Source organism: Chinchilla lanigera, unplaced genomic scaffold, assembly GCF_000276665.1.
Source record: "Chinchilla lanigera isolate Chin_1 unplaced genomic scaffold, ChiLan1.0 scaffold00013, whole genome shotgun sequence".
NCBI classification, from domain to species: Eukaryota; Metazoa; Chordata; class Mammalia; order Rodentia; family Chinchillidae; genus Chinchilla; species Chinchilla lanigera.
In genome coordinates this window covers 18,266,368-18,282,986 of record NW_004955414.1, presented here as the reverse complement: position 1 = coordinate 18,282,986, position 16,619 = coordinate 18,266,368, and the positions used below count along the sequence as shown (strand labels likewise).

Below are 16,619 nucleotides of genomic sequence, written 5' to 3'. Positions count from 1 at the left end.
CCTGGAAGTCTTCATGGTGGTGATCGTGGTCACCAGTGAAAAAACCCATGAAGAAAGTGAATCACAGAGGGAAGCATTTGAATTTTGGATTCACCAAGCCCAATTCAACTTCTAAGCCTTTGGGCCCTATTGGTTTTGGTAGAGCCTGGCTCAGATTCATTTCAATGTCTCCAATACCCAATATAAGACTGCCTGCTGAGGGCTGGGGATATAGCTCAGTGGTGTAAGCATCTGCCTGGCAAGCACAAGGTGGTGAGTTTGATCCCCAGTATCACACACACACAAAAAAAGACTGTCTGCTGAATGCATAATTGGATTTTTTTCTTTTGCAAATATATTTTTATTGATATAAAATGCACACAACATAAAATTAACTGTTTTATAATACACAATTCAGCAGCATTTATTGCATGTATAGTGTTGTGCAACCATCACCTGTATCTAGTTCCAAAACATTTTCACTGTCACGAAAGAGAATACTGTACCCAATTAACAGTCACACCCTCAGCCCCCGGCAACTACCAGTCTGCTTTCTGTCTCTATGGATTTATTTATTCTAGATATTTCTTTTAAATGAAATCACATTATATGTGATCTTTTGTTTCTGGCTTCTTTCACTTAGCATCATGCTTTTGAGGACCCCCACATCATAGCGTGTATCATAACTTTATTCCTCTTTATGATTAATATTTCATTTTATGCACACCACATATTTTATTTATCCACTCATCCGTTAATGAACACTTGGGTTACATCCACCTTTTGACTATTGTCAGTAATGCTGCAATGAACATTCCTGTAATAAGAACGTTCCTGTAAGACCGTTTGTTTGAGTATCTGATTTCAGCTCTGTAGGTGTCTACTAATGCATGACCAGATTTTAAAAGGTGATATTGCTTCACATATTTGTAGCAAGCTGATCAAACTATGGCTCTGATTATGGACCAAGGCCTGGAAGAGGGAGTTCTGTCTTGGGCCAAGTTCATGATAACATCTTATCAATAAGTTAAAGACATGAGGTACATATATCAAGTTCACCCATGACAAGAAGCCAGGAAAGCAATCTGATCATCACAGTGCAAATCTACAAAGTGGGCAAAGTATCAGTTCTTTCATGTGGTTTCTTTAAAAGATTCTCCAAGCATAGGATATTGGAGAATTGCTTTATTAACAATAATGTAATAAAGAAGGAACTCGGACTTCAAGCTGAGCGCAAGCTCTACCTAAGCCAACGTGGTGGCTGCTGAATACGCACACATAAAAGCAGGTTGCATTAACAGAGGCCTAGCAACCACAGCAGAGAAGTGCGCTGTCCTACCCTGCTGTATATCACCAGACCCACCCAGAGCTCAGGAGCCTCTCTGACTTGCTGGGGTATGCTCTGGGTCAAGAGATGGGGACTGGGCTACAAAGGCCTCAAAACCAGGTCATATGACAAGAGGGCAGAGGAGCTAAGTAGAAGCAGGTGACTGGGATATGGTCTTTGCTGCCCAGGGCATACAGGGCTGGCCCTGGAGAGGAAGGCTTTTATCCCAGCAGAGAGTGAGTGCCCTTCTCTTTTGGGTTGGGTACGTGGAATGAGCAAGGGATAGACTCAGAAGTACATCAGCTGGGCCCAAGTGACTCTGAGAGGCAGGCAACTGCCCTAACACTGAGAAACACTGAGCAGGAGGCAGAGGAGAGAGAGGCAGAAAGAATGGATGTGCTTGGGCTTGGTCTTGTCTCCTCCTCCTGTCACGTCTCTTCAAGCTCTTTTCCTTCTCTTCCTCTCCTCCTTCTTCCTCCTTCTGGCTGTTACCAGCAGCATTCCATCCTGGGAAAAGGTAGCCAAATCATCACTAAAGTTAAGGATGTTTGTTAAATGATGGGCTGAAACTAATGGAATTAGAATTTAATTGGCTGACTTGGAAAAAGAAAAACAGGAAAATTTTTGCATTATTATAGTGAGTGAAAAAAAAAAAAAAGCAGGATACAAAATTACAACTAGGTTAGCATGCAGAGGCCACCCATCAAACTCTGAACATCTGTTACTGTGTCAATCAGGGTGGGCAGGAGTGTTTATTCTCTGTTTCACATTTTTCAGTGTTTTTCAAATGCTCTGCAGTGGAGGGGCATTATTTCAAGAATCAGACAAGAACAAAATGCTGTTTAATCCTTGAGCCATGGCTGCCGCAAGTGGAGCTAAAACTTCTGCCTGGCCACTTCCTGCCCAGTACTGGACCAGCTATTTGATTCCCTCCGCCACAGCTTTGCCCTCAGTAGATCTCCCTACCAGGCCCAGTTCCTAGCACCACTGGGAAAATTTTGGTAAACACCTAATTTCTGGTTTGAAGAGCCATACAAATAAGTGATTCTGGAGGAGGAAGGAGAGCTGGGGCTGGATGTCAGGGAGAAAAGACCCTAAGTGGGGGGAGCCACAAGACTGGGGCAGCCAACGGAGCTGGGCATCCTGCAGGGTGGAGCAGGCCTTTCTGCTTCTGAGCCCAGGGCAGTGCTGTTGTCAGCCCTGGCCTGTAGGGCTCCAGCCTTGGCAGGGACAGCAGTCTGCCTGGAGGGGGTCCCAAGGAGCCAGGGACGGCACATTCAGCTCATGCTATCTCCAGCAGCAGCCACACAAGAACCCAGTTTCACTGAGCACTGCCTCAGTGCTGCACTGGGCCCCCACCCACACAGCCCTTTGATCTGTGCTCTCACTGGTCAGTCAGCAACGTTACCCTGTTTTACCTACAAGAAAATAGAGGTTCATAAAGAATTAAGGACTGGGCCACACTGCTTCTATATAAGAGAAGTGCTGTCAACCACTTTGACATACTGTCTCAAAATAGACAATGACACTTCAGCTTCCTGCTTGGGGAAGGTGGACTGCCTCTGCCCCTCTGGGCCTTGATGTGGCCCCACTGACAGTTTGGTCACTGCCAGTGATGACACTAACTATGGCTTTGGAGAAGGGACTTCCTGTTCACTTCCTCACCTCTCAGGGATGATGGGGTGCCAGAGGGGTGTTTGCAAACCTTGCCCCTGCCCTGGTTCTTGTGGGCTATTCTGAGCCCTGGAAAGAAGGTAGGGGCTCAGTGTCCTTCTGGGTAGAGAGGAGACCCTCAGAGAAGTCCCACAAGGCAGGTCTCTGGCCCCAGCTGAGTTCCTGTTGTGGAGAGCATTGTGAGCAAGGCCTGGATTGGACAAATGGGACTCCTCAAAGGGGTAGATAGACACTGTGATGAGAGGAACTTTCTATTCTTCAGATTCAAAGACTGTACAAGCCCAAGGCTCTCAGATATTGATGGCGGGAGGGGCAGTGGTGGGCACCTTCACCACCCCGGGCTAGATGCTTTCAGACTCACAGCACACCTGCTCAGGGATGTAACTTTGGGTGTCCTGTCGCATGCCAAGAACGGCACAGGTGGGTTGAGGCCATAGCTCAGTGGTAAAGTGCTTGCCCAGCATGCATGAGGCCCTGGGTTCAACCCCCAGCACCACAGGAAAAAAGAAAGGAATAGCACAGGTATGTGAGTGGCTCCTGGGGTTGGAGAGATGAGCCCCTGGTGATCTGGTTGCAGCTTTCTCTGAACAAACTGCAGAAGCATTTTGCATCTTGTGCTCAGGAAGGGGTTGTCTAGGATGAGCACTGGGGACTCACAGTGTAACGGACAATTCCTACGCTTAGACGGAGGTGGACAGACCCTCCTGGGGGAGGGGCAGTACAGGGTCTTGGTACTGAGGCAGAGACACAAGGGAAATGTTAAAATCAAAGGAAGAGGCAATACCAGGCAACACATTCCCAGGGTCTTTACAAGACTGGTTCTCCTCTCTCTGCCAGCTCCAGGGTGGCCTCTGACAACCTGAAAAATAGCCAGGGTTATGCTAGCTCACCTGCTGCCCAGGCCCAACTGCATGACTGGTCACTGGGCACCAGGAGAGGCATGGCTGCCTCACATGGCCTGTTGGGCAACAGGGAAGAGGCTGACAGTTTGTGGGCGCTGAGTAACCACTGAGCTTCCTGATACTTCAAGTTTCTTTCTGGACTATTCTGTATCTTCCTCTTTCAAGGCTGGGCTGGGGACTCCACAGTGTCCACAGCTAGATGACTATTATTCCCTCAGCAGAGGTTTGGTCACCATCTCCCTTGCTCCTGTTCTGTCCTGGCCTTGGAAGACCCAGAGAGACCTCCACAGGGTTCTGCCTGCCCAGGTTTCCTGGCTGAGACAATGGCACCACCCTACTCTGCCTGCACTCCTCCCTCACATCCCATATGCCAGTTTTTGTTCTGTATTACCCTGGGCTTCTTCCGTTTCACCTTTTATCATCAAGACTCCAACTGCCCATCTCCCCCACCCTCAAATTCAGTAAAGGCAGAGACTATGCCTAGCCTATATTCTTGGCACTTGGCACAGTGCCTGGCACTTAGCTGCTCATTAAACAGTATCGAGGAGATTAATAAGCCCATTCAATTCTACGTCCTTAACACTCCTTGGATTCATACCTTCCTCCCGAACGAGCCACAGCCTTTGCTCAGATCTCATATTCCATCTGGACTATTGAGCAGCCCTGACTGGCCAGGTCGCTGCAACACCTCCATTCAATTTATTTTCCACACTAAAGCCAGAGTGGTCATTCTAAGTAGGTCCATTCGCCTTACTCAGAAGCTTTCTCTGGCTCCCCACCCCTCATGACACGGCCACTTTTCTGGGATAAAGAAAAAAGACAGCAGATACGACTTATCAGTTCAATCTGGATACCCCGAGAACATACTCAGGACAACAATGCAAAAGTACAAAAACTTGAAGGGATGTTACATAAACAGGAGATAAGAGCCTAGGGCAAGGTACAAGGGAGAAATTGCACTAACTAAATAGTAGGTGGGGACAAATTGAGAAACACATTCTTGGATAACACCACAGCTGCTCCTCCCCCTGAAACAGAACAACATGTATCAGACTGTGTCATTAACTGGTCATGTGCTATTGTTACTGGATTCTGGGGTGCTGGAGTCTCCACTTAGAGCTAATTTCTAGGTTCTTTTCTGTCACCAACAAAGAATTGAATGAAACAAGCAAAAACAGTGGCAGTCTCATATTTCTTAGTGGTAGGAAAAGTAAAAGGAAATAAAATGGTAAGGAAATAAAATGAGCTCTGCAGAGTCAGTTTAAACTGAGTAAAAAGCGAGGAAAAAATAAAAATAAAAGTATATATAAGTCTACCGGGGGGCTGCGTGAGGAAGGTATGACAGCGAGTTCTTAGTGGGGTGTCTCCTTTTCATTCATTTTTATATTTTCCCATGCTTCCGTTGCAGTTGATCACCCTATCAGAAGCCTGTTCAACTTCTCACGAGGAGTCCACATGCGCAGTTCTGCACAGGTGTTCTGGGACCTTGCCATGCCTCCCTCCCCAGCCAGGGTAAGCCATGCCCTATCTTCCTGTCTCACTATCCCCAGACCATGTTTAATTTATCTTGGTATCTCTGGCACTTAGCACGTGACTTGGCACATAGTAAACACTTAATAAATATTTGTTGAACAAATGAATCAGAGGATTAAGTGAATTAATGAATAAAGAATCAGTGGTTCCGTAGTAGATGAGGCAGGCTAATCCCCACTACCTACCTCTGTCTCAGGGAACCAGGAGCAGCACTGACCAGACAGACAAGCTTTTGGCCAGACCTTAACAACATAGAAATGATCTTCCAACTCAGAGTAGAATAGCGCATGGATTCCAAGGCCAAGAAGGTAGAGATCCAGATCTACCCATTATTAGTTATGTGCACTTGGGCAAGTTACACAACCTCTCTGTGCCTTATCTTTGTCATCTGTAAAATGGGGATAATAATAGTACCTATTTTACAGGGTAATTATGAGAATTAATTTACATGTCTGTAGATTGAGTATATGCACATTTGATATATAGACATACACACCTACATATATAAATTTGCATATCTATTGTGCTGTTTAAGTGCCAGTTTGCCGTCATTGATGTTAATGATGGCAGTTCTCCTAATCCACCCTCTCTCATCAACTTCTCTTTTTCTTTTTTCATCACTGTCTACCTAATGGTGGAATTGAGACATTCACTGGTATTAAGCAATACAGCGTAAACTTGAGAGGATCAGGATGTGGTTGCTTGGCCTGTCTTTATTTCTCCCTGATCAAACACGATGAATAAAAACAATCAAAATAGGACCTGGGAAAAGACCATACCCCACAAGGAAGAAGAAAATCGTTCTGAGAGAGGAAGTGAAATGACTTTCTGCAAGAAACAGAATAAAACCCAAAGTCATCATTGGGCACTCTTAAAACAAACAGTGTGGGAAGCTTTGATGTGGTGGTTATTTGCTGGGTGCTCCCAGGTGGGCAAGAGATATGAATAGGCTGTTCATAGAAACAGGAATGCAAACAGCTTTCAAACAGTGTGAAAAGATGCCTGGTCTCACCCATAAGAGAAATGCAAACCACAATTGCATTGAGGCGTGATTTTCATCTATCAGATTGGCAAAAATCCAAACATTTGATATCAAGGATTTGTGAGACCTTGGAGATTTGGCTTTGAGGAATTCACACTTCACTCACTTTCAGCAGCGTCTTTCAACTAAGATTTCCTCCTTAAGGCCCAGCGGTGCAGTAAGTGGCTTATGCCTGCTAACTTTCTTATCTACAGATCAGCACAAAGTATCTGGTAACCTCAGAAAACTGCCTAAGTATTCTGACCTTTAGTCTCCTCATTTGAAAAGTGGACAATAATAGAGGCTAGGGAAAACAGCCTGGGCATTGTAATAAGTGGCCCATTTTTATTGTCTTTGGTAATTTAATATATATGAACTTAAATATATGTGCTTGATTAATCTGATATATATATATATATTTACAAACTTGAGTTTTACTTTTTAGTCCTTAAAGACAAAAGAAGCAAGAAAAAGAATGTACAGCAAAGAAAATAGAGCAATAAGGAAGCAAATAAAAGGGCCATATTAGTTATAAAATAGAATAAATTAAACCACATGATTGATTAAACTATGCTATTAAAGGGAAAGAGTCTCGGCCGGGGATATAGCTCAGTGGCATAAGCATTTGCTTGGCAAGTGCAAGGTCCTGAGTTCAATTCCTGGTCCCAAAAACAAAACAAACAGACAAAAAAAGGCAAAGAGTCTCATGTTCATTCTCATGTTTAAGAATCAAATTCAACTACACAATATGTGGCTAATAAGAAATACTTGCCATAGTGGATGTCAGCTCCTTATCTCATACATGACTTGTAAATATTTTCTTTCATTCTCTGTGTCGCCTTTTTACTCTGTTGACAGTGTCCTTTGATGCACAAAGCATTTCAATTTTATGTAGTTTACCTTTTCTTGTTTTTTGCACAATTTGTGCTTATGGTGTTATCAATGACTGTTAATCTCAGTATCACAGTGTCTCCCCAATATTTTTTCTTATTTAATATTTTATATTCATAATTATAGTTTGATATAATAAGAAAGACTTCACACAGAATATCTAATGGTATTAAAATATACATGTAAAAAGGAGAGACAAAAGAGTATCAAAAGAAATCATAGGGAACAAATATAGCATAGAAAAGGCCTTCTTAAATATGGCTCAAAATTCAGAAGTCATAAAAGGAAAGATTGATAAATTAAACCACAGAAAATAAAAAATTTACCTTAAAAATGTTTTTAAAACACTAACTGAAAGTCTAAAGATAAATGACAAACTGGGAAAAATAATTTTAAATTCAAGTGATAGAGGGATAGATCACCTCCCTGGAATATAAAAAACTAACAGGCATGAATAAGACCGACACCAAACAAAAAAATGACTGCAAGATATAATAGGAAAGGAAACGCAAGTGCATCTTAAGTGATTTCTTCATTATGAAAATATGCACTCAAAACAAGAGAAATGCAGCCAGGCATGGTGCCACATGCCTTTAATTCCAGCACTGGGGAGGCTGAGGCAGGAGGATTATTCTGAGTTTGAGACCAGCCTAGGCTACAAAGTGAGCTCAAGGCCAGCCTGAACTGCCTAGTGAGACCCTGTCTCAAAAAAAGGCAAAAAAAAAAAAAAAACCCAAAACACAACAAAACAAAAAACCCCAAAACAAGAGAAATGCAAATTAAAACTACATAGAGACATCATTTTTCATCTATCAGATAGGCAAATACCTAAAGTTGGATATCACATTGTCAGTAAGACCCTGAGAAACAGCCACCCTCATATATTGCTGAGGGGAGGGTAAATTGGAAAGACCCAGAGGATGGGAAATTTAGCAGTAGTTACCAAATCTACAAATGCACAATCCTTTTGCTCAAGAGATAGCATTTATGTGAATTTTTCCTACATATATTTTCTCCTAAGCAACAAGTATGCACAAAGTTATTCATTGCAGCATGGTTTGCACTAGCAAAAAGTTAGCAGCAATTCAAATGCCCACCAATAAATGATTGTTTAAATATAATTATAGTACATCTGTATAATGGGGATACTATGCAGCTCCTAAAAAGAATGAAGACACTTCAAATGTACTGATTTGGAAAGACCCCAAAGTACAGTGGTGAGTGATAAAATGCAAGGTCAGTGTGTACAACATGCTACATTTTGTGTTTAAAATAACAGAAGTGGAAACATTGTATTTGCACAAAGAAATTAAAAGATACACAAGAAGCTAATAAAACCATCTTCCAGGGAGAGGAAAGAAAGGATAAGAGGAAAAATGGAGACTGGGCAGATAAATGATAGGAGATAGATGGTAATATTTCTCTGCACTTTACCACATATTTGAATTTTTGAACTATGGAAATACGCTGCTATTTAGAATTTTAAAGAAAAGAGTTAAGTAACATTGGGAGTTACATGAAGAAGCACAGACAAAACTAAGTTATAAAAGCAAATGAAATAATGTAGGGCATGGTAACAGTGACAAATAATTAAAATTGTGGCTAAAAGTGTTAAATGAGGGGAAAGTGGGGGAAGATTTGCTGATAAAATGTATAATTCACAGTGAGGAAGAATTTTCATATATTGAATAATATAATGGCCCAAGATGAATGTACTTATTATGTATCACAAATATATATTACTAAAAAAGGATGAAATGAAGCTGGAGGGAGAGATTAATATAAACAAAATATAGTGGAAGATCATCACTATCAACATGGAATATGCAGGCTAAAAATAAGTATGGATATATATTATCCTACAATATTATATCCATATATAATCTATTTGTTACATATGTAAATAGTAGAACTAGACTAATAAAATAGCAAGAGATAGAGCCTATTTTTAAAAATTTCCAGGGGCTGGGGATTTAGCACAGCGGCACAGCGCCTGCCTGGCAAGCGCGAGGTCGTGAGTTTGATTCCTGGTACTGGAAAAAAAGCAAAAGCCAAAAAAATAAATAAATAAATAAAATAAAAATTTAAAATTTTCCTTTTAAAAATCCATGGAATACACACAAAATAAATTTTAAAAATAAAATATATGCAAACTGTTGATTTTAATCCTTCTTTACAGATTTTAATTTAACCCTTCCCTCCCATAGTAAGACTACTTTTTTTTTTTTCTGGTGTTAACAGGGATTGACTCCAGACTCAATTCAGGGCTTTTGCATCTAGATACATCTCCAACTCCTTTTTAAAATTTTGAGACAGGGTCTCTCTAACTTGCCCAGGATGAGCTTCAATTTAGAATCTATTATGGCTTTTATCTAGATGTCCCCCTAAAGACACATGCAGTAGGTGGAGCTTTTAGAAGCTGGCTGGAGCTAGGGTGTGTGATGCTAAGATTGATTCACTGAGTGATGCTAGGATTAAGGGTGCCCCACCCTTAGGGACAGTCAGAGGGCTAAAATAAAAGGGACAGAAGGAGAGCTGCTGCTGCCTCTACTTGTGGCTTACTACTTCTTCACTACTTTACTACTTTGCTAACTTCTGTCCACCATGAACTGTTTCTCCTCTGTGATGCCCTCTGTTATGCCACCCTGCCTTGGAGCCAGCCAACTATGAACTGAAACCTCTGCAAACTGAGGTAAATAAAACTTTCCCCCTTTAACTTTGGGTATTGAGTATTTTGTCTCAGCAATGAGAAAAGTAATTAAGACAGAATCTTTCTGCCTCAGCCTCCTAGAGTGCTGGAGTTACAAGTGCACACCACCAGGCCCAGCTTGCCTTTTTTTTTTTTTCTCCCAGTACTGGAGATTGAACCCAGATCCTCATGCATGCCAGGCAAGCATTAAGGCCTTTTAAACTTTATTCTGAGATCATAAAATTGCCCAGGCTGGGTTCAAACTTGTGATCTTCCTGTTGAAAGACTTCTTTCCACTTCCTCTCTCTTCCTGCTCAGCACCACGATTGACTCACCCCAGACACCACCATGATTATGTACCAGGAACTCATCAGTCACCATGAGGTTTTCTCAGACATTTGCAAGATCTGGGAGATCTGCCTCTGGAGGTGGTGGTCAAGATGGTCAGTCACACTGAGGGTGACTTCGATGACTGGCTCAGTAGTGGAACAGCCTCTGCTGAAGGCCTTGAGGACAAGCATTCTAAAAGCTCTATGATCACAGGGGGTGGCATCCTCGTGAAGCTTCACTTGTGGGAAACCAGTTTCACAAAAGAAGCCTACAAGAAGTGCATAAGTACATCAAAGATTACATAAAACTGGAGCTGGAGGTGTACCAGCTAAAAAAACAAGATTACATGAAATCAAAGAAAAACTGGAAGAACAGAGGCCGGAAAGTGTAAAACAATTTATAACAGTTCTTTTGTTAGTTTATTTTAGGTTTGAATTTTTAAAAATTTTTCAGGTTGTTATATGTGTGGGGTACATACGAAACACATTCACTTGTAGGGGTGTTGGTGCAGATACATACAGTATCTTGATCCTTTTTACTTTTACTTCCCTTACCCTCTCCTCTGTTTCTCTAATTTCCAGTTCAACTTCTCATCCTTCCAAAGAACCAACTTTTTGATTCATTGATCATTTGTATTGTTGTTTAGTTTCTATTTCATTAATTTCTGCTCTGATCTTTATAATTTCTTTCCTTCTATTAGTTTCAGATTTTGACTATTCTTGTTTTTCTAGGATCTTCAGATGGATTTATTTAGGATCACTCCATTCTTTTATGGGTACATTTATAGCTATAACCTTCTGTCTTTAGAACTGCTTTCATTGTGTCCCTTAGATTTTGGTATATTATGCTTTCATTGTCGCTTGATTCTAGGAACTTTTTAATTTCTTCCCTGATTTCTTCTGCGACCCATTGATTCTTTAGTAATGTATTAATTAATTTCTATGTGTTTGTGTAGTAGAAACTGCTAATCTCTGTCTTTTGATTGAGGAGGTGAGACCATTGACACTGACAGTTATTGTTGTAAGGTATTCACTGAGTCCTGTCTTTGCATTATTTGTCCTGGCTTCTTTTGTTGTTGATTTCTAGCTTTATCTCACTATGATCTGATACTGTGCAGGGAATTATTTCAATTCTTTTGTATTTATTTAAGCATGCTTTATGGCCTAAGATATAGTCTGTCTTGGAAATAGTTCTGTGTGCTGTTGAGTAAAGTGTATATTCTGGTTTTGATGGAGGAAACACTGTAGGCATCTGTTAAGTCCATTTCTTCGGTGGTGTATGTAGTTTAATTCTGATATGTCTTTGTTGATTTTGGGGAGGGGTCTGGTTGACTTCTGTTATGGTTGATACATCGTGTCCACTTGAGAAGTTCGGAAGTTTAAGCAACTCAGCAGGGGGCCAGGGTCCTTACTTTGTAAACATCCTCATTCTGTGCAAGGGAAGGGCCCAGAGATTGTGTAAGCGCTACACCGCTGGTAGCCTGCATACAATATAAGGGAGGAAAAGAGGCTTGTCCTCTCCACCTTCTGCTGTTGTTGCTTTTGCTGTCTTCTGTAGCCTTGAAGTGTTGCCCTTGTGCCATGCCACCCTGCCTTGGAGTCAGCTGATTATGGACTGAAACCTCCACAAACTGTGAGCTAAATAAACATTTCCTTCCTTAATTTTGACTGTCGCGTATTTTGTCTCAGCAACAAGAGAAAAGTAAAGAAAACAATCTCTTTTCTAATTGTGAGAATGAGGTATTGGAGTCCCCCACTATGACTGTTTGGTGTATAATCTGTCCCTTTAAGTCTAGTAGTTTTTGTTTTATGAAGTTGGGTGTGCCAACATCTGGTGCATAGATATTTACAACCATTAACTCTTCCTATTGAATTATTCTCCTTATCAGTATGTAGTGGTCATCTTTGTCTCTTCTGATCAATTTTGGCTTGAAGTCTGTTGTGCCTGAAAATAAGATAGCTACTCCTGCTTGTTTTCCAGGTCCAGCTGAATAAACTACCTTTTTCTATCTTTTCACCTTTAGTCTATGTACTTCCTCTTGGATGAAGAGTGTCTCCTGCAGGCAATATATGGCTGTGTTTTGCTTTTTGGTCCAATTGACTAGTCTCAGTCTTTTGATCAGGGAGGTGAGATCATTGACACTGAGAGTTATTACTATAAGGTGTTTAATATTAATTTTTATTCCTTTTTTTTTGGTACTGGGAATGGAACTCATGACCTCGTGCTTGCCAGGCAGGTGCTGTACCACCGAGCTACATCTCTGGCCCTGTAAGGTGTTTATTGAATACTATCCTTGCATCATTTGTCCAGTGCTGATACCCTTATCTTTTTTCCTTTGGTTTAACTACTCTCCCATCCCGTTAAGTGTATACTTTGCATTTAGCTCTTTGGTGCCAGTGGTCTCTCTGTCTCTACTCTCTTTTCTGCAGTGTTGGTTTAGTGGTCATGTATAGCCTTAGACTTCCTTTGTTACAGAAAATCTTTACTTCTGCGTCAATTTTGAAGTACTTTCTATTTTTCTCTAACAGTTTTAATATTCTCTCCTTTTGTTGAATTTCTGGAACTTTGATGGATGGATCTTTTCTAGTTGTGATTATTTGGAGTTCTATATGCCTTTTGTACTTGAATATTGAATTCTTTCCCTAGAGTTGGAAAGTTTTCTGCTATGATTTTGGTGAATAATTTTTATACCTTTTGAGTTGGCTTCTAATTGGTCCTTTATTCCTATAATTCTAGGGTTAGTTTTTCTTTCTTTCTTTCTTTCTTTCTTTCTTTCTTTCTTTCTTTCTTTCTTCCTTCCTTCCTTCCTTCCTTCCTTCCTTTCTCTTTCTTTCTTTCTTTTTTCTTTCTTTCTTTCTTCCCTTCCTTCCTTCCTTCCTTCCTTCCTTCCTTCCTTCCTTCCTTCTTTCCTTCCTTCCTTTGTTCCTTTCTTCTTTCTTTTTTGAGTCATGTTAAAGCTGTTGATTCTGTCTTGCATGGTGTCTCATTGTTTTTAGGGTGTCACTGAGTTTATGATCTACAACACTCACCTTGTCTTCTACTTCCAACACTCTCTCCTCACACCAGTCAAGTCTGCTTCCCATGCTCTCTATTGAATTTTTCATATCATCTATCTCTACTTCTTTTCATACTTCCTAATTCTTTTCCAAAGTGGTCATTCATGTCTTACATTGTCTTGCTTAACTCAATTTTTTTTTGTTTCTTCTTTAAGCTCACTGAACATTTTATTGGCAAAATCCTTTATGTGCTTAATTAAATCCTCTTATGCGTTTGCTTATATGTTTCTTCTTTCATCTCTTCAAACATTTTGAACATTTGGCTTTTGAGTTCTTTGCTTCCTCTACTTCAGGACCCATGAGATCAGCTTAGGGGGACTTTAGAAGTTTGGGGGGCACCTTTCTTGTGTTCCTATTTTTGGGGGTTGAAGATCAGTTAGGGTAAAAAATCTTGGTCATTGCTGTAGAGATCTCTTTGCTTAGATTCTGCCTCACTGTGATATTTCTGGATTTTTATTATGTTTTGGTATTATACTGACCTTCAGTGTAATGCTTGAGGGTTATCTTAGTGTGCAGCCTTCCTCTGGAGGCTTGATCTCTAGCATCACTCAAAGGAGAAAATGAACCACAGTAATGTTGATGACACAAAGACAAATGAGACATTGGCATACAGTCAAAACCAATTAAAAGAATAACTATATCACTCTGGACAATAAAAAATAAATCAGCAGTAATAATAGAGTCAACAACAAATCAATTATTCACATACCATAAGAACCAATAACTACAATGACACCAACCTTAACAATAGAAAAGAGGTTTCCAATAATAATGTAGACACAAAGACAAACCAAATATTGACGTCAGAAACCATCTCCTAAAAGCAGCAGCTATACCACCTTTAGCAATATAAAATTAATTTAGCAATAATAGCATGGAGTCAACTAAATAACCAGAAATTAATAAAGCTTAATAGTAATAATAATAAAAACAGAGGAAGGGAAAAGTGAAAGAAATAAAGTTTGAAAGAGAAAAAAGGAAGCTGAGGAGAGAAAAGTGAGATTAACAATATGATTAAAGAATAAAAATATGATGTGAAAAAAGTGTGTAAAAAAAGTGACAGTGAGGTAAAAGTAATGAAGAAGACAAACAAGAGAAAGAAAAGAAAAAAGACTACAAATACAGAGCAAAAGGTAGAAAAAGAAAAAGAAACAAAACTACCACCAGCACCACCAACGCCACCCAAAGAAGAAAAGCAGAAATGCATCCAAAATTTGGTTGCACGGTTTCTTTTCAGGGCTTATGGGTGGGGGATAGTGAGTCACAATTAGGATTTACTTGGTTTCCACATCCACTTTTTGCTATGTGAATACTGAGTCCTGTCCCACTTTTCTGCCCGGATGTGGTCAGTCAATTGCATGATATCTGCCTCTGTGCTATATTCACTGCAGTACTCCTCGGGTTTGTGTTCATCTGTGTGTCCCAAGTCATTCCTAGCTTTATGTGAAGTACTTCATTTGCTCCAAAGGCCACTCTGTTCATACACCTCTAGATGTGGCAACTGTCCAACCCAAGGTGTACTGCGATTGTGTGGGAAGATGTGCAAAGCAAAGAGACCCTGAACTCTGGGCTTGAAGTTGGCAGTGAGAGGGGGTCAGCAGTCTGCTGGACTTAGTATTAGCACTTTCAAGCACAGCTTCCTCAGAAAAAAACGCACCACCAGCCTGGCTGCTCACCACAGAGGGTGGGACTGCCATGTCCTTCACAGCCTGAGCTTGCCACTGCTTAAAATTCTCAGGCGATCTGCATCTAGCCCACCCCTTCCCTGTGACTGTCTCTTGTGGCCATCTCCCACCCAGTCACTGTGGTAGGGTGACATTAATGAAGTTATCCTGTGACTTCTGATTCCAGAATAGCTCAGTCTTAAACAATAAACCCCTTCCCAAATGCCCCTGATTATATCACTCCCAAGTATGGTGGACGCAGCAGTAAATTTCTTCTTCAACTCTTGCCTGCCATGCAGTGTCACTTTCAGAGTAAAACCCCACACTATATTTGGAGCTTACAATAACCATGGGCTTCTCTTGAGGCTAACGCTGCCAGTCTGCTTTTCCGTGAGGCTGTAGACCCTCTCCAAGTTTAGCTCGCGTGTGCAGAGGCAGGGGCTGCTCCCCAGAAGCTGGGGTTAGCGCAGACTGCTTCATTCTTTTCTCTGTGTTGTCTTCAGTTTCTTCAGTTTGTAGTTTCTAGTTCTCCTGTCATCTCTTTCTTGATTCCTGGGGCTCTACTTCCTTTTTCTTTTTGCTAAGTTGTTTTCCACGTGTCTCAATCACAGGTTCTGGAGAGGCTTTATTTTGTTGTGGCTGTTTACTTGGCCATTTTAAATCTCTGTGACAGTTCTTCATTGGGGAATATTTGAAACCAGATGGCATGATTGCTATGCTGGACAACCATGAGGGATTGTGTGACCTCATATAATATAGGGCATATGTGGCTTTCTTTCAGGATGGCATAGAAATGGAAAAGTGTTGAATTTGGCAATAACTTTGGATGTATCACTGATTATAACTGTTGCTGCTTGTCATCCACACAAAGCAATAAGTTAAGACAAATGTCATTCTGAGCTTTTATTTTGACCACAATTTATCCAGATTAGAGATCTTGTTTCTAAGAAAAAATATGTTCTATGGGATTTCTACAAATAAAATAGATTTAAATTAAAAACAATAATCAAAATAAAGGTCTTCCAAACCTAACTATTCCTCTAAAAAGAGTTTTGGTTGGGTCAAAAGTAATTAAGAATTTTATTACAGCTAGGCATGGTGGCCTGCACCTGTAACCCTAGAAGTGGGAGGGCTGAGGCAGGAGGGTCACTGTGATTTTGAGGCCAGCCTGGGCTACATAGTGAGCTCAAGGCCACCCTGAAATAAATAGTGACACCTTATCTCAAAAACAAGTTAAATTACTGACTAGTTATAAAATAATGATAAAGAAAGCTTTGCATATCTGAATAAATATACATAATGTAGCCAATGTTGAATTCAGAGGAAAATGATAGACTTAAATGCTTACAGTATTTATAAAGAATGACAATAAACAAAATAGGCATTCACTTTAATAAACTTTTAGAAAACATACAGAAAAACTACCTCAAGGTAATCAAGAGAAAGGAAATAATAAAGATAAAAGCAAAAATTAATTACTTGGTCAACCTGACTGAGAAATAAATGCAGGTGTTTTTTATTTATTTATTTTTTATTTTATTTTATTTTTTTTG

General features: G+C 40.5%; 1 protein-coding gene and 1 long non-coding RNA gene across 3 annotated transcripts in view; one reads left to right on the top strand and one right to left on the bottom strand.

Annotated features, from left to right (window-relative positions):
* Positions 1-326: 326 nt before the first annotated feature.
* LOC106148013 overlaps positions 327-16,619 on the bottom strand; it is a 21,486-nt gene continuing 5,193 nt past the window's right edge. Inside the window, exons 1-3 of one of the 2 annotated variants that reach the window (XR_001233106.1) lie at positions 4,481-5,104; positions 3,765-3,839; positions 327-1,813 (exon numbers count right to left, since the gene is read on the bottom strand). This is a non-coding gene — a long non-coding RNA (uncharacterized LOC106148013). Of the gene's footprint in view, positions 1,814-3,764; positions 3,840-4,480; positions 5,105-16,619 lie in introns of those variants that run through there. The other variant, XR_001233105.1, reaches the window with a different exon arrangement.
* The window catches only part of P2ry2 (purinergic receptor P2Y, G-protein coupled, 2), a 22,966-nt gene continuing 18,286 nt past the window's right edge, over positions 11,940-16,619 (top strand). The window contains exon 1 of the mRNA XM_013511812.1: positions 11,940-11,978. The gene's annotated coding sequence lies outside the window, so the exon portion shown is untranslated. The remainder of the gene's footprint in view (positions 11,979-16,619) is intronic.